The 19346-nt window shown below is 27.3% G+C and overlaps 2 long non-coding RNA genes across 7 annotated transcripts in view; one reads left to right on the top strand and one right to left on the bottom strand.

The window, feature by feature from the left end:
• Positions 1-19346, bottom strand: part of LOC123208977 — a 98262-nt gene that overhangs the window by 41178 nt on the left and 37738 nt on the right. The window lies entirely within an intron of this gene.
• LOC123208972 lies at positions 6165-9628 on the top strand. 6 transcript variants are annotated; one of them, XR_006500895.1, is made up of 5 exons: positions 6165-6247; positions 7167-7194; positions 7488-7573; positions 8213-8377; positions 9277-9628. It is a non-coding gene; the product is annotated as an uncharacterized LOC123208972 (long non-coding RNA). The 6 variants fall into 6 exon arrangements; XR_006500894.1 differs by lacking the exon at positions 7167-7194 and having other exon boundaries at positions 8213-8860; positions 9270-9628; XR_006500897.1 differs by lacking the exon at positions 7167-7194 and having other exon boundaries at positions 8213-8414; positions 9270-9628.

The following is a 19346-nucleotide window of genomic DNA, read 5'->3' on the forward strand; positions in this document are numbered from 1 at the left end:
TTTTTGACGTCCGCAACTATGTATGTGGAGCATCGATATATGGGAGAAGCTGAAGCCAAGGTTCATACAAGCACCAGCTGGCTGTCAATCCCCTTTGGTCGGAGAACTGAAGTCCAGTTTCATAATGATCAAAAACATCTATTGGTGGTTCATGATAGCCAAATTTCTATTTATGACAGCAGGCTTGAATGTTCACATTCAGTAAGTTTTGCTTCTATCTCATCTAGTTGTAGTGTCATGTGTTCACTCTGTCTCTTCTAGTAAACTTAACACATGATAATTTGACCATGATCTCAATTCAATTAAAGTGTCTGGAAACATAGCTTATTATCATCATTGTACTATATATGATAATATAGGTTAGTGAGAATAAAAGATTAATTATGTAGCTTATTATCATCATTGTACTTATTTCCACCTTGACCAACTAGAGAAAAACGTACTAAAATGCTTTTGTATGGATAGTACCCTAGAAACCTTGTTCTAGTGCATGGCTATATCACACTTTGTTGGAAGTTTTATTGCTGGTGCTGCAACATGTTTGGCAAATGTTACTATGCCCTTATGCTGTGTATTTATGACTTGTAGTGGTCTCCAAAAGATACACTCCCTGCTTCCATTTCAAGTGCAATATATTCATGTGATGGTTTACTGGTGTATGCCGGTTTTTGTGATGGTGCTGTTGGAGTTTTTGATGCGGACAATTTAAGGCTCCAATGTAGACTAGCACCTTCTGCTTACATACCTTCCTTCACTGGGTTTACATACCTTCCTTCACTGGGTAAGTATATAAAAACCACTTCACAAGGTTTCAAAATTTTTTCATTAATTTCCTTGTATCAAAATCATAAAGCAATACATATAATCCATACCTCATTGACTATATATTCTGCTGCAGCAACACTACCACCTATCCTCTTGTTATAACAGCTCATCCATCTGAGCCTAATCAAATTGCTTTCGGCATGATTGATGGAGCAGTGCACATAATCGGGTTTCTTGATATCGAGTTGAAGAAATTGACATTGAGTGAAAGAGATATCTTATCAATTTGGTAAAGAGAGTTCAAAGAGAACTTTGGTAAAGTAGAAACTTGTGGAGAAGGTGAGGGATAGATTGGAGCACTTACAAAATTAAAAATCTTAAAATTGTAGAGACTTTTTAATTTAAGGGATATTGAAATTTTTACCACTTTTTTATTCCGTGTATACAAAAATACCACCTATCCTAAAGCTTTAACAAATATACCACAACAGTACTCACCTTCCCCAAAATACCCCTCTTTGATCTTTCATACACAAATTCTCTCTCTTCTTCTCTGCAACTTTTTTCTCTCTTCTTCCTCTTCTTTCAAAGTGATAAAGGAATACTCTCTCTTTTTCCTCATCTTCATAAACAAAAACAGGAAGGAAAAAACTGAATTCTTTAGATTAAAAATTCTTCAAAGTAAGGATATAAAAAAAAAGAATAATCTATAAAAACTCAACTATATCCACTTTATATCTTGAAAAAAATAATGATCGAAGAAGATCATTTAGTAGCATTTAATTGGAAAAAAAATTAGCATTTAAAGATTTGAACTGAAAAAAAAAAATTACGTTTAACTGAAAAAAAACGTAAAAAAAAAAACTTAAAACTGGGAACAGTGGGGGTTGGCGTTGACGCCAACCCTTGGCGTTAACGCCAAGGGTTGGCGTACGCCAACCCTTATTGCCCTTTTATATATATATATATATATTATAATATAATACTGTAGCTTTTTTATTGATATGGGTCCCATCTCTTTAAAAAAGATATAATGCAAAGATTGACATGCGTACTCTTTTATGAAATAAAATAAAATAAATGGTTGGCACCTTTTTATTAATATATTATAATATTATATATTACAATATATATATTATATTAATATATTATATTATTATATATCATATATTATATTATAATATTATATATCATAATATATAAAATATATTATATATACAATATTAATATTATATATTATAATATTAAAATTTAAAAAAAAAAAAAAAGGCAGTCAGGGTTGGCGTTGAGACGCCAACCCTTTTTTAATTTTTTTAATAATATAATAATATATTATATTATAATATAATAATATAATAATATATAAAATATATTATATTATAATAATATAATAATATATTATATATTATAATATAATAATATATATTAATATATTATAATATTATAATATAATATATATATAATAATAATATATTATATAATATATTATAATTTATATAATTAAATTATAATATTATTATAATATTTTATATTATAATATTATATATAATATAATATATAATTATATATATTATATTATATATAATATATATTACCAAGGGTTGGCGCCGCCAACCCTTGGCGTTAACGCCAAGGGTTGGCGACGCCAACCCTTGGTTATTATACATATATATTATATATATATATTAATATATATATATAATATATATTATATAATATATATTATTAAAATATTAAAATTATATATTATATATAATATTATAATATATTAATATTATATTATAATATATTTATATATATATATTATAATAATATAAAAAAGAGGGTGTTGGCGTTGACCTTGTTTTTTTTAATTAATTATTTTTATTCTCAACGCCAATCCTCTTTTTTTTTAATTAAATTTTTTTTTAGAAGGCAACCCTTTTTTTTAATTAAATTTTTTTTGTTTAAAAAATATGAACACCTATCCTTTTTAATTTTTAAAATTAAATTTAAATTAATTTGATTTGATTGGATAAATTTGAAATTTGATCCAAATTTAAATTAATGCAATAAAAAAAGAAGAAAATGATACTAAAAATTATATATTTTTGAAAGAGTATCATTTTCTTATGGAAGAGTTACTTAAAAATTTGAAATTTAATTAAAAAAATTAATAAGGGTGGGCATTCATATTTTTTAAACAAAAAAAATTTAATTAAAAAAATAAAAAGGGTTGCCTTCTAAACAAAAAAAAAATTAATTAAAATTTGGTGCCAGCCAACCCACTTTTTTTATATTATTATAATATATATTATATATTATATTATAATATATAATTATATATATATATTATATATAAAATATATATATATAATAATATTATTATATATATTATACCACAACAGTATAATATATAATATATTATATTATATATATACTTTTATAATAATATATAAAATATTTTATATTATAATATTTAATATAATATAATATAATATAATATTTTATATAATAATATATAATATATAATATATTATTAATAATATATATAATATTATATAATATTATAATAATATATATAATATAATAAATATAATATATTACATAATATAATATATATATTATATTATATAATATATATAAAATATATTATATATATTATTAAAAATATTATATATATATTATAATATATAATATTATATAATTGTATTATATATATTATATTTAATATTAATAATTATATATTATATTATATAATATATTATAATATTATATAATATAATATATAATTATTAATATTAAATATAATATAATATATATTATAATATTATATTATATTTATTATTATAAAGGTTGACGGAAATAATTGGTTTGTTAGCATTAATTTAAGTGGACCCATCTTTTATAAACTAAAACTATTGGGATAAGAAAGTTGGCGTTATTGTAATATAGGGTGGGCCCACCCTTTATAAACTTTGCTTGGAGTTGCCAAAGGTTGGCGGAAACGCCAACCCTTGGCGTTGACGCCAAGGGTTGGCGTTAACGCCAACAGTTAATAATTCCTAAAATTTCCAGTTTGCTTTTTTTTTTTCTGTTAATATATTATATAATTAGATAATATAATTATAATATTCTAATTAAAAATATAAAATAAATAATATATTATATATTATAATTAAATATTATAATATATTAATATATAATATAATTATAATTATTAATTAAATAATTAAATATTATATTACATAATATATAATATTATAACATATATATATATAAAGCCTAGGTTGGCATTTCCGTAACCCCTGCCATTATTATTATATATTAAAAAATATAATATAATATTATAATATTTAATTATTAATAATATAATAATATAATAATATAATATAATATATTTTAATGTTATAATATAATATATTATAATATATAATTATATATATTATATATTATATATATAATATATAATTACCAAGGGTTGGCGGCCGCCAACCCTTTGTAGTAATTATATATAATATAATATTATAATATATATTATTAAATAATATTATTATATTAATATAATATATAATAATATTATTTAATAATATATATTATAATATTATATTATATATAATATAATATATAATAATATATTATATTTTAATATTAAAATATTAAAATATAATAATATTAATATAAAAATATTATATTAATATAATAATATTATTTAATAATATATAATATAATATTATTATAATATTATATTATATATATAATATTATAATATTAATATTAATATTATAATATAATATAATTATATTATATTAAAACAGGCAAAGGACGCCAACCCTTTGCCTGTTTTAATTTTTTTTGAGGGTTGGCGTCGCCAACCCTTGGCGTTAACGCCAAGGGCTGGCGTTAACGCCAAGGGCTGGCGTTAACGCCAACCTTCAAAAATTAAAAAAGGGTTGGCGTGTGGCCAACCCATGCCAGCTCTTTTTATTTTTTTTTTCAGTTTTTTTAATTAAATGCTTATTGTATTTGTTAAAGCTGAAATCTAAAATTTACAGAAGAAAATTCTATAGGTCTGTCATCCAGTTTTTTTTTCCAGATTTTTTTCCTGTCAACTTTTTTAATTTTTTTTTAGTAAAGAATTCTTAATCTGAAATCTATTTCTTTTTTCAGTTTTTTTTGAAACATTTATTCTATTTTTTATATGATTCATTTATCACTTTGGAAGAAGAGGAAGAAGAGGAAGAAGAGAAAAAAAAGTTGCAGAGAAGAAGAAGAGAGAGAATTTGTGTATGAAAGATTGAAGAGGGGTATTTTGGGGAAGGTGATTACTGTTGTGGTATATTTGTGAAAGCTTTAGGATAGGTGGCAATTTTGTATACACGGAATAAAATAGTGCTAAAAATTTCAATATCCCTTAATTTAAAGTATGTTTAGAAATAAAACTTTCGGGTCAAATCAATTCTTCAAAATCTTCATTTTTTTAAACGTAAAATATTGTCATAATATAAATGTTTTAAATGTAAAACATTAATTCTCTATAGTTTTTGTTTTACAAATAAATTAATGTGTTGTTCTTTACGATTATAGATTATAGATTGTTCAGAGTTATGTGATAGAGGCTTCTTTCTGTGACTTGGAAAGTCATATGGTAAGTCACATGCCTTCCTAAACTTATTCAAAAGGATGTACAAGTTAAGCTGCCTTCAAAAGTTCAATTGATTCAGAAAGGAAGAATAACTAATTCCCGCCCAAACTTTTCTGAAATGAAGTCCACCTTTTAAGTTTGAAATATTCATTCCCCCCCCCCCCTGTCCATTAATTTTGACGGTTAAAGTTAGCATTAGTATGATATAAAAGTCATTTTTCATGAAAAATTAATGATTAAAAAGAAATCCCTATCTCTACAAAAACAAATCCTTCAACACCGGTCCCTACTTCTACTTCAGTGTCTCTGACGGCCGAATTCCCTTTCATTGTATCCACACTACCACAAGTTTAATGTCACTGTAGAAGATTCTTCAGACTTTTGTCGTCGTCGGAAGCCTATGTTAATCTATTTTTATGTTTGTTATTATTATTTTTTTTTGTTGTTGTTGATGTAAAAGGTGATCAAGGAGCAAGTGGAATGAAGGATTTGAACATAAACCTAGCCTCGTCAGGAGGAGGAGGAGGAGAGGACTGGAACACGGCTGCGAGAATGGAAGACGAAGAAGAAAGCAGCAATGAATGTCCTCCTCCGAAGAAGCTCCATCTCTGCAAAAGACAATCTCGTCTTCTTGAAGAAAGTTTCAGGCAAATAAAACCAAACACTAAACCCGTCATAACTTCACCCTTTCTCTCTTTTTTCTTTCTTTCTTTAACTCATAAAGCACCATGTCTTTACAATAAATGTTCCGCTTTTAACGTCTTGAACTCTCCTTTTACAGAAACAGGAGGCGTTGGCAATGAAGTTGAAGCTGAGGTCACAGCAAGTTGAGGTGTGGTTTCAAAACCTTAGGGCCAGGTATTATTACTCTTACTGTACCCTATCTATCTTTGCTTGCTTGTTTAGAATATATTAATTTGTTTTTACTTTTATTGTTTTTGTTTTAATTATTATTTGTAAACACAGTCTTATTCATAATTAACTTATATGAGTTTATTTCATACTGTCTGTTTCTATTTAATTTTGGCCCTGCTATTTTGTTTCACAGTTACTTTTCAGATATAAAAACAACGCTCATTCTATACGGTTTCTGCTTTTACTTTCATTGTGTTATTCTCTTTGATGACAAATTGGATTCTGTGAAAAATTCCAGTTGACCTAACTACACGACCTTCAAAATGTAGCCTCTTTATAGTTTGTGTCTTTGTTAATCCTCTTGTTGAAATATTGGTTTTCTATGGTGGTCTTATGAAGTTTCAGCTCAAACATTTAGTTTAGGAAATGTGGTCCACTTGAAAAGAACGTGCTTAATTGTAGTACTGAAAGCTCAATTCTTTTTTTTTTCCAATCTTGTCAAATGTGAGCTCACCATTAAACAGATTAACTTCACTTTTGAAAGAAATCTACTTGATTGAAGTATTCATAAGCAAATTGAAGTACTTATGTTGTAATTATTTTGTCATGCAAGAAAGTTTGTAACCTTTTGTAACTTTACTAATATTCTTACTGTAAACTCAGTTTTTGATATATCAAGTCATTGGTTTGCCTTTTGATATTTAAACCCAGCATTTAGTTCAGCAAATGTACTTCACTTTAACAAGTCTAATTAATTGAAGAACTCATAAGCTAGTGTTAATTTGCTTTGTGTAGATAGGTTTTATTTTATTTTTCAGTGCTAACATCGTTAATGCCATATATTTTCAGTTTCTAAGTGTCAGTAGACTGCATGCAGTAGTTGTATATCATGTGTTTAACAGTTAATGGTTTATTTTTGTAGAGTTGGTGCGGGGTTTTCAACTGTAGAGGTGAGATATTAGAATTTGAGTGTGGAAGCTGATTGTGAGATTGTTAACAGAAAGCCCCTCACAACTCTGTGGAATGTTCTTATACATTGGCTTCTGTACATTTTTTGTTGAGCCGTAAATTGAATCCATATGGGTGCTTTTTTGGCTGTAAATGATATTTAAAATTTTGTTACAAAAGGCTTTAATTAGTCCTTGCCTTACATTTTTCATTGTTGAAAGTTCTTTAAGATGCAGCTTACTTACAGTTTTGCATGATTTCATTGGTTAGTTGAAATTGAAACCTTGTTTTATAGGTCCTTCTGGAGCTTATAGGTTCACAATCAAATCAAGTTCAGATAACCATTATTAAAGATATCAGTGGCATTGTTAAGTCTGGAAGGTAATATGAAAGATTTAATGTTAGTAAAATTAACTCTTTTTATGAATTGACAAAATCCGTTCTCTGAGAACCATATTGATCTTCCATTATATATGTAGCTGAATTGTCATTGTGGAATTCCAATGCTCTGTTGTAAATTGATGTCACCTTTAATGTATAAAGTATACATTAACCTTTCTGATTCGATCTTGTGCTTCTTGACTTCTGAGAAGGCCTTTTGATAGTGAACTTTTTTGTAAGAAAATAATATCTTATCCATTGAATAACTTATATATTTAAGCATAGGTAACTTTCAATTTATTCTTCTCTTGTCAGAACCAGTATGTTTGGATCACACTGTCATGTTTTATATCCTCTTGGTGAAATTTGTACATTATTTAATGGAAATGCCTTACACTTCAGTTTCTTAGCAAAATTTTACTTGTGAAACCAAGAATGTGGAGGGTTTTTGTCGCCCAATTTGTAGGTGATAATTTAACAATTTGTTGTTTCACTTTGAGATGGTCTATTAGAGCTGTCTTCATTCCATTTGGCCTCGGAATATGATGCGGAAAGCCTCTTTTCTGCCAGAATTTTTGTGAAGAAAAATTTAGAAGGCTCCTGTAGAATGTATACTTAAGTGTGCTTGAATTATTGCAGGATGATTCAACTGCTTGGTCCCCAAGTTGGAGGAAGACCACAGTTTTAAAGGCTCTCCGTTAGGAACCTGGTTATTTTCCTATGATTCTGACATGGCTACCTCCCAATCTGCAGTTCCAGTGATTTTCCAACCTCCCTCTCAGCTCTGCTTCTCACAAACACCAGGTTCTTCCCTCTCCACAAAATAAGAAGAGAATGAGTGGTTTGTTTTCTTTCTACCCAGACTCAAATTGACAAATCACAGGGGTTCAAACAATGGAACTGTAAACAAAGAAAAAACAACAAAGAGTAGGAAATGAAACTCATCATCTGTATTACTCATCAACCACTACAATATTCAAATACAAAAACTGAATTGAAAACACTCTAAGCTGGCTTTTGAGAGGCCAGGCCTCTCCATAATGAAAACAGAGATTTTTTTTCTCCTCTTCTCTTCCCTCATTTCCCCTCATTATCTTCTTTGCCTAACTGAAGCGTCGTCCTTCTTGAGCCGCATGTCTCTTCTGATAATTTAAGAATTCTCTAATTCCAGCTGTGGTCCCCTAGTGTGATAATCCCCTGCACTTTCTCTCAAGCCACTTATGGTAGACCTTCCAGACTGATGTTGGTGCTCTGACACTCTCAGGAACTCCTTACAAATCTGTAAAGGTTTCAAAAATCTTTGTAACTCAGCATCATTTTAAATACATTTGGAATGTTACCGGCTTGAGTACTAGTCATATGCATGAATCTATAGCTATATATCCAACTTGTTTAAACATGATAGAATCATAAAAGAAAAGCTCATCACAAGTACACTTCTTTGATAGGTTTCCTAATTTTCTAGTGTTTGATTATACCTCTTCTCCTGTGCTGTTATATTCTGCTGCACAAATATATTGAAGAGACAATATCAAGTCTATTTGTAGTCATATGTTTAGTTACTTTTAGCTTGATGCAAGATAAAACAGTTTCAGTTATCTTAGTTCGATTTTCTTCAGCTAATTTACTTCCCTATGGTGTACTATCATAGTTTGCTTTCCCAATGTACTAAGTTTTGCTTCTGTTTTCCTCAAAGGTAACAGGGGAAAAGTTTCCTACAATGGTTACCGGTTGGATGAGTTTGTTCCTCAGGAAACAACAGCTTATATAAGCTAAGAGGATCTGCATATTGCTGAAATGACTGAGGGAAACGCTTGAATTTGCTGTGGAATCTGCATATTAATAAAACATAAGTATGGATTTTTTTTCATTTTTTAATTTCACAGAGATTGGCAACTTGTTGCTGAATCTGTTAGCAACGATTATAAAAATTAGTGTCAAATGATGTCAATGACGCTTCAAGTAGATTAAAAGTTGAAAATTGGTGTCATTTTTGTTTGAACTTTGGGCAACAAGTGGACGCAATGTGATCTCAGGAAATTTTGGCTGAGGATGTATAGGATGTCATAGTTTTAAATCGAGATTTGCTTGAAATGTTGTTTGAAATTGTGAATTTTGTGTTTTGTTTGCATCAGTTTAAGCCAGAGGATTAGAGGGCCATCTTTCATCTCCTGTTTCTGCTTTTATATATCTTTCATATTATTTATTTATTGAAAGTTTCACTGAATGTGAATTATATGTGTTTAATTTGTACTTAGCTTAGATTGTGTTGGTAATAAACCAATCTATACACGTAGCCAATATTAGCAATTTTTAACATAGTTAGGCTAAGTTCAAGATGCCATACATCTATGGGCCAAATCCAACAAATAAAATCCACTAAACAGTTCAATTAGAAGCTGAAATTAATAAGACTTAATGTTCAGTTAACTTATTTCTAAAACTCTCTGGTAGACAATTACTTATTTTCATATTTTGTTGTTGAAATCCTTTTACTCCCTAACGTTGAATTCCCTTTAAGGTCTAGTAACTGATTCGTATTTCACAAACTGAATAAGTACGCTAACATGCAAGATGAATGGATTAAACAAAGAAAGAGAAATTACATAATGAAGCTGCACTTCATAAACACAATCAGTAAGTACGCTAACCTGCAAGATGAATAGACTAAACAAAAAGAGAAATTTAGTAATGTTAATGGGTTAGATTTGGGGGAACAATGTGGAGTGTTAAGTACCGAGTGGAATTGGGGATCATTTAAGGCTAAGTTTTACTAATTGGATGGCGAGATAAGTTATTTTGATTCAGACATTACATAAAGTTCTGATTTCAGTGCAAGTGTTAATTTTCTGGTGGTTGCTATCCGTGCCTTTGTGAGTATTTTCCGTACGAAATCAGATCATTCCTGAGTTTGTGGTATTCTAACTCTAATAACTTCGAATCAGCATATCACGTCTTGATTATCATTCCACTCTGCATATATACAACATATGACCAATATAGTCTTTCTGAACAAAACATGACTAACTTTGTATTTGTGTATCATATAAATTATACGTGTTCATATTAGATAAGACCATAAAATCTTAAATAAAAAAGATCACAATGTACACTAGCATAATTATACAATAAGTTATTCACTATATTATCATAACTATATGACTTATCGTAATTAGTCACGTTTAAAAAATAATTCCTTAAATGTTAATCTATTCTAAAATTATAGGGACATGACAATTAATATCAGTTTCGTTTACCTCCTCAACAATCAAAAAGATCTTTTCATATTTTGAGTCAAAATATTTTCATTTTTACGGTTAAAAGAGTAGTCTCTATCATATGACTGCTTCCTAAAAAATACAAATGAGTTTATGAGGTATGAAATAAGAAAAAAGTAGGGGAGGAAAATTACTTTTATAGCGGAAAAAATTACAATAGAGACCAACCATGTAAGGATGTAAGGATGAAGATAGATGAGAGTCATTCAAAATTTTTCTACAGATTATTTTCTATTTTAACCCTTTAACAATTAAGGGAGATTCTTTTATATATTTTTTCAATCAAGATATTTTTATTTTAACTTTTAAGGATTTTTTTTTCTCAATTAATTATCTTTTAATAACATTATATATATAAAAAAAATAAATTATATAAATTTATTTTTATAATTTGATATCAATAAATAATTATAAAATAAAAATACTTATATTATTTAATTAAAAATTATCATCTTAATTTATATAAATAAATTTATTTAATATATATAAAAACTTAGTTTTATCGCTCAATTTTTTAAGTAAATTAATGAGTTAAGTGGTCAAATCAATTAAAATTGATAGAATTTTTATTTTATATCAATCTTTTATCCACTTTTTAGGTGGATACAATGTATCCAAACTTAACCAAAAATTTATCTCATTGATTTTCGTGTAAATTACAAGTAAAATAAAAATTAATCCTAGTCAAGTTTATTGAATAAAATTAAAGATAATTTGAATGTAGTTAAAAAAAAAAAGATATAATTTGCCTTTAAAAAGTTATTTCAGCAAAAATAAAAAAGTTTTAGGGATAATAGGACGTATATTATATTTATGACAATAGAGATCCAAAGATGAAAATGGATAAAAGTAATATATAGCCTCCAAAAATCTCAAGGAAAAAAAAATTTTTAATCTTTCAACACAAAATTTTCTATTGTACTTTTTTGAAAAATATTTTCTATTAATATATTTGAAGAGTATAACTATTGTCGTAATAGAAGTGTCTATAAATTAAAAAAAAACAATTAAAATTATATTTAAGTCAAATTAAATTCAAATATAAATTAATTTAAATTTAGTTTGAAATTATAGTAATTAATTCAAAATTAAATTTTCTTAAATTGATTAAAAATATTATTAAAAAATACAAATAAATAAATAATATTACTAATAAAATAAATAATATCAATAATAAATAAATTTATTGATAAATTAAAAAATATTATTAAATATAATTTTAAATTAATCTTAAATTAAATTATTAAATAAAAATTTTATTTTAAATTTAATTCAAAATTAAACTGATCAATGAGTCAAAATGAGTTAGTTAAAGTTTTTTTATTTATGATATTTTTGTGTCATGTTGTCCGCTTTACTAATGAAAAAGGGATAAGGCTAAAATGATAACAATTTGAAAAAGTAGGTATAAAAATAAGACTTGAAATAATTGAACCTAGACCTGGCCACGGGCCGGTTTGGCCCGTGAACTGGACCAAAACCGGCCCGGATGAAACTGGAACCGGAATCGAAACCAAATTTTAGCGGTTCGATTCTGGTTTACCTAAATTGGAACCGTGAAATCGTCGGTTCACACCGGTTTATGAATCGATATATAAACCGGCGGTTTACTGTGCTGAGCCGAAAATTTTTGAATTTTTTTTGAATTTTTAGAATTTTTTTAAATTTTATTTAAATAGCCAACGGTTCCCTGCATAGGGAACCGTTGGCTTGCAGCAGAAGAAGAAATTGCAGGGGCCCCGGTCCCCTGCAATTTTCAACGAAGACCCTGCAAATTTTTCATAGACGGTCCCCTGCAATTTCTTAAATTACAATTTACCCCCTATTTTTTAATTTTTTTCAAAATTTTTTTTTCTATATATATACTAATTCAAATTTCATTCTCTCAAATTTCAATCTCTTTACTACTCTCACTCTCAATCCTTCAAACTCTCATTCTCATTCTTTCAACTCTTAATACTCTCTCAATCTTTCAATTCAATCAAATTCTCTTAAATTTAATTAAATTCTTTCTTAATTTTTTATTAATTCTAATTTCTATTTTTATTATACAATTCATAATTAATTATAGAATTTATTTCTATAATTAATTTTATTTATTATTTTTGTATTATCTTTCCTAATTAATTATATAATTTATTTATATAATTAATTTTATTTACTTTTTTATTATATTTTATAATTAATCAAATAATTTATTTATATAATTAATTTTATTTATTATCAAAAAATAACAAGTAGTGGAAATTCTTCCGGTAATAGGAGATTTGGTCAATATTCACATATATCAAATGTGAATGAAAATCAACTTATAGATAATTTTTCAACACAAGAAAGTGAAAACTAATATGAAGAGGTGGAGTAATAACAACAGATGGAGATGGAACAACACGAACAACACTCTCAAAAAATTCCTACATCCGATATTTTCAAGATCCATTTCAAGAAAATACAAAAGGAAGATGGTAATTTTGAATTGACGGTTCAATATCAGTTTCGAACCGAAACCGTTGGTTCCGAACTGGGGCCATGAATCGGAATCGTCAGTTCCGAACCATGGACGAACCGTCCTATTACGGTTTCGGTTCAGGGTCCTTATGTTTTCAAACCGTGAACCGGCGGTTTCGAACCGAAACTGGCGGTTCATGAACTGTGACCAAGTCTAATTGAACCAAATGTAAGTCTTTCTCTAGTGTTTAAAAAATGTCTTGTCAATGTCTTTTCCTTTTTGGATTGATAACTTACACACATTCACAATTCACTCATTAGGTATAGGAGTTTGCATAACAAATTGAATAAGATTAATCTTAGTGATGCAATTTCATAGATAATAGACAAAAACAAAAAATTTTAAATTTTAAAGATTACTGTTATGAAAATAATTTAACAAACAATTCATAGAATTGTAATTTAGTAAAGTAAGAATGAAAGTAACAAAAAGCAAGGTTAAAAAAATGAATTAATCAGATATTAATTTGAAGTGTAGAGTTAGTGTCATACGATAACTTTTTGGAAGATGCAGATGAGTTTTTAAGGTATGAAATCAGAAAAAGCAAAAAAGAATGATAACAATGGAAATCCACCATGAAAAGATGGATGGATGAGAGCATAATTTAGTCTGTGAAATAAAAAACTTTATTCTATCTCCTCACTTTGAAAAAGAAGAAAGGACATTTTTACACGAAATTTCCTATTTTATTTCCTTAGCAAGCATAAAAGATTTTTCCATATTTTCAATCGAAATTTTTTAATTTTTACCATTTAAAGAGAAAGGTTTCTGTGGGGCTAATGTCTCTAGTTTTATTCCATTAATTATCTATTATTATAGTAACTTATTCATGTATATTCATTTTAAATAGAGAGGTGTTATATATATAAATAATATGTATAATTTTATATATAAATAATAACATATTTTTATATAATTAAGTAATTTTAAATTAGAAATAAAATAATACATAATTGTAAAGTCACATATTATTATTTGTATATAAAATTATAAAATGACACTTTATTCACATTTTCCCCCCACAATAAATGAAGACAATGATCAATTCTACAATAAAATCCTCTTTTTCTTACTTTAATAAATATTACTTTGTTCATGTGACGGGACTCCGCTTTAATCAGTTATTTCCTACAAAGTTATAATAAATTCATCATGTTCACATTAAGCTACAGAGTTTTTCTCTCTTATAAGAGATTTCAATTTTAAAAGGGAAAAAAAACACAATTTGTTATGATTAGAAATGAGTTTTATATATTTTATATAAAATATGGTTATTTTGTATATGATAAAATAATATTATTTTATTTTTTATCCAAAAAAATTAAAAGAATATGACAACTTATAATACCGGTTTGGTATAATAAGTATATAAAATACATGTTTCATATGATTTAGGGTTTAAAGATATGATTAAATATGTTTAAAACAATAAAATATGACAAACACGTACAATACGCGAATTTACTGACTAGGGATAATATAGAGATACTTTGATTACTATAGTAAGTATTAAAAAATTATTTAGACAATCTTGATTTTATTATCATTTTATCTTTATTTATTAATTTTTAAAAATAAAAATACTTTTATTTTTAATTAATATATCAAATAATATAAAGAATATTTTAAAATAATTGAGTATTTAAGTAAAATAATATTTTAAAATAATTAAATATAATAATAATTTATAAATAATTTATTTTTTATAATATTTCATTTTTAATAATAAAAAATTACCAAAACTAAACACACGCTAAGTATACAACAAGGGAATGGAAATGTAGTTTTGGTGAATATTTTATTGTTTCGGTGAATATATTATTTTGTATTCCTTTTGCACTTTCTTATGGTATGAGTTGTTCTGAAAAAATGTTATGTCAAAATATACATATGTTAAAAAATGTGCTTTTTAATGTTATATTTCATTATTAACGCACGTGCCTAAAATTAAGAGGTTGAGGTTAATTTTTTATATTAAAGTCTTCATCATGTATTAAATTTGAACATGCTTAACACATCATACATAATGTCATTCCATTCTTACTTTAAAATCATAACATATTCTAAATTAACTAATATCTTATCCCCAAATAATCTATATTTTAATTCCATGAATAAAATATTCCCATTCAAAAGTAACCGTTCCACTTAGGTTGATTTTCTATTTTGGAAAATTATTAAAATGGACTTTTAAGAATATTTCACGTAAATATCATTTACAAATTCTAATAATCCTTACTCCAACCTCCTTATCATTGACTGACTGAAAAAAAAAAAAAACCTAAAACTAAACAACAAACTCAACCATAAATCACGTGCCCATCACATGCATAAATTAAAAAAAATAAATTTAAAAATAGTTAAATAATAATTGCAAGTGGCATTCCCTAAAAATAATACCATCATCATAACCAGCAAATCACATGTCAGCTTAATAAATAAAAAATCCCATGATTCCACCCTGTCAAACATGTTCTCTAATTAATCACTTTCATTGCCCTATTCTTGACCGACAATACAATTTTTTAACTTACTTTAATCTTGCTTAATTATTAATAATTATTACTATTAAATTAAAAAACGGTGATGTACGCAAAGACGTAATTGAATCTGGAAAAGAGACAGCATAACATGACAACGATGTGCCTCGTTGAATCACCAAACCTAAAGGTGTCAATGGGTTGGGTTGGCTTAGGCTCGACCCATCGGGCTAATGGGTTGGACCGAGCCCGCATGCCAAACATTAATGGGCTTTCAGGCCGGGCCAGTCCATTAATATATAAAAACCCGACTTATATAAAAATGAGACTTAATTGGGCCAGGCCGAGCCAGGCTTTAATGGGTCAGCCCGGTCCATTTAATCAATATTTAAAAAAATTTATTTAAAATTTTTAAACACAAATTATTTTTCAATTATTAAAACCGATGACAGTACACTAAATATTTTATTTATAATCTCTCACTAATGACGGAGGAATACCGTAGTTACATGATGAAAAATATTATAAATTGTAACATAGTATAAATAAATTAATTTACATACTGTATAAATTATAAAACATAAATAAATATATACTATGATAATATTCAAATAGATTGAATTTATTTGATACTTGATCCATTTGTAATATTTTATAATGATAAAATTAAAATAAAAATAAAATTATAAACACAAAGAATTATTATTTGTGAATTCAGATATTTTTTGAAAGAGAGTTGATGAGAGAAAATAAGATTGAGAGATTTGTAAATGAAAGTGAAAATGAAGAAAAATTGAATGAGTTTATATAGAGAAAAAAATAAATTAATTAAAAAATTTTAAAAAAAAATTAAGGAGGCCAAGGCTTCTGCCACAAGGCAGAGGGAAGCAAGGCTTCTGCTGCAAGGTAGAAGTAAGCAGACAAGGCAGAAGCCCTGCTTCTGCCAGCAGAAGCAAGAAAAAAAATTATTTTTATTTTTAAATAGTATGGAGCCTGGTTAGTTCTTGATCTTGAAAAAATGCAGCAAACTGAACTTGACAGAGAAAACAGAACTGGTTAATGGCATCGTCCAATATAAATCTCAGTTGTGTTTTGGCTTGCCAGGTCCTTGGAGTTGATATCTGCACTGAAAAAATGGTGAGAGACAACAAGAGAAGAGGCATCTCTGGCTGTCGTAAAGGAGACAGGCTACCTTCAATTACAGTCTGCTTGTCTAGAAAATTATAAATTTTTGGAGATGGAAGGAGCTTCAAGGCTAAGCTCGGAGATCCTTTGAGATTCATTAATGTAGAAAACAATGTCATTATTATGATAATAATTAATTAAGCGGAGGAGACAATTTTCTACCTTTTAAATTTAAAAACTTCACCCTCTCTTTACAATAAATGTTTTGCTTTTAACGTATTGATTTCCTAACTTAGTTTTGCTTCTGTTATCTTCAGCTATTTTACGTCTCTATTTGTGTGCTATCTTTGTTTGATTTCCTAATGTACTCAGTTTTGTCCCGTTATCTTCACAGGTAACAAGGAAAAAGTTTCCTACAATGGTTATTGGTTGAATGAGTTTGTTCCCCAGAAAACGTAAGCTTATATAAGCCAAGAAGATCTGCGTATTGCAGAAATGACTAAGGGAAACACTTGAACTTTGTGCCCAATGTCTTGGTGTTGGAAACCGACATTGACTAATCTATGTTTGTTTGATTGATTGATTGATTTTCAAAGGTCCAGATTTAGAGTGACTAGGATTACTCAGAGAATGTATATAAACAAATGAAATCTCTTAAAAATTTTCATAACATAAGTAAAACTGAGTAATTCATTAATGAGATGGTAACGTGTTTGGCCTCCAATCATGCACGTATGCAAAAGGAAAAGCAAAGGAATTAAAAGTAAGGAAGATCTCAGGAAAATTATCAAGAGAAAACAACAAACAATCAAGAGCCAATTCAGAATACAGCAAAAAGACAAAATCAGGGCATATAATGGCAGCTCATATCAGAGCATTAGAGCAAATAACAGCATCTGGAATAAGGCCAGATAAAAGACCAAGACTGAGAGAACAAAACCAAATCTATACAAAGAGAAGATCTTAAGAAGAGGCAAGAAAGAATTCAATGATTCTTTAAGTGGGCTTTACGGCCGAAAGAGAGAGGGTTCTTATTACTCTTTTCTGTAAGAGAATAAACGCTTATACAGTGAAGTTCATTGATAAATTATTTGTGCTTGTTTGTGTATTTACACTCTGTAGTTCTCTATTTGACTACAAATCTGTAATTTTCTATCAAAGTGGTCTAAGAGCCACACTCGGAGCTGGGTTATGGTGAACAATCAAATGCATTCTACCAAATGTTGAAATTCAATTATTAAGAGAGTGATTTAGTGAGATGAAAGACCACCGGTCTACCAAATTGCTCTCGGTGTTGTTGCCATGCCTATCTGTTTATGTACTGAAACCGGCCTTTTCTTTTATTTATTTTGGGCTGTTCCACTATAAAAATGTTTAATTTATACTTGCACTTCTCTTCCCAATAGGCTTCATGATTTTGTACAAAAGAAATTCTATTCAGGTTCTTTTTCTCTTCTATGGTGCATGAATTTAAATTTATTTCTTATTTATCAGAAAATTAGTTTTATTTGATTTATTTTACTCTATTTTTTGTTAAATTCTGGATGTATAAAGTGTTTTTCTTTATTTGAAATAGAGCTTATAATAAAATTGGAGAAAATATTAATGGTTTGTGATGAAAAGTGAATATTTTCTCTTTTATCATTCTCATCTTGACAACGGGCTAATTTAATCAAAATTGAAGCAGGGCTAAATTAGATCGAGTCAAGCTTGAATAAAGATTAGCTTGAGATTGGAATATTTTAACACAAACTTGATTTGATTTGTACAATTGAGATTTTTAATTCTAAATACAATTCAAATGGAATTCAAATTCAAATTAGTTCAAACTTGATTTATTTATGAAACTAAGTTTAATCTTTGACTCGAGCTTGGATCAAGTTTGATCTATTCTTGTTCAAATTTAATTTGTTTGATCTGAATTGTCAGAGCTCAAACTTTAATTGAATTTGATTGACTTGTTTGTTACAATGTTGTCCATTCTTCTAATATAATATTTGTTAAATTTGATCTAATTGTAATGAACTTTCATTATTGTTTGTGTGATATAGTGAAATACTTGAAATAAGAACTTTTTAACTTGGTTTAACTTACTGTTCTGAAGTTTGCATCCATGGATATCTAATTCAAATCTTACTAGAGAGATTTTGGTAGAGTAATATAATACAAAAGAATGTGTTTAGTCTTTGAATATTGGTTGGGGTCTTCCATACTTGTTGAATATTTTATATTCATAGGATCAAAAGGTAGTATTACAATTGTGTATACAATTGAGATATAATCAGATTTTAAAGATTGATTCTTATTGTAAGTCTCTATAAAGTAAGATAATTATATTAATAAAATAATCTCCGTTTGATAAAAAGTGATTATTTTCCTAT

Source organism: Mangifera indica, chromosome 2 (assembly GCF_011075055.1).
Source record: "Mangifera indica cultivar Alphonso chromosome 2, CATAS_Mindica_2.1, whole genome shotgun sequence".
Lineage (NCBI taxonomy): Eukaryota > Viridiplantae > Streptophyta > Magnoliopsida > Sapindales > Anacardiaceae > Mangifera > Mangifera indica.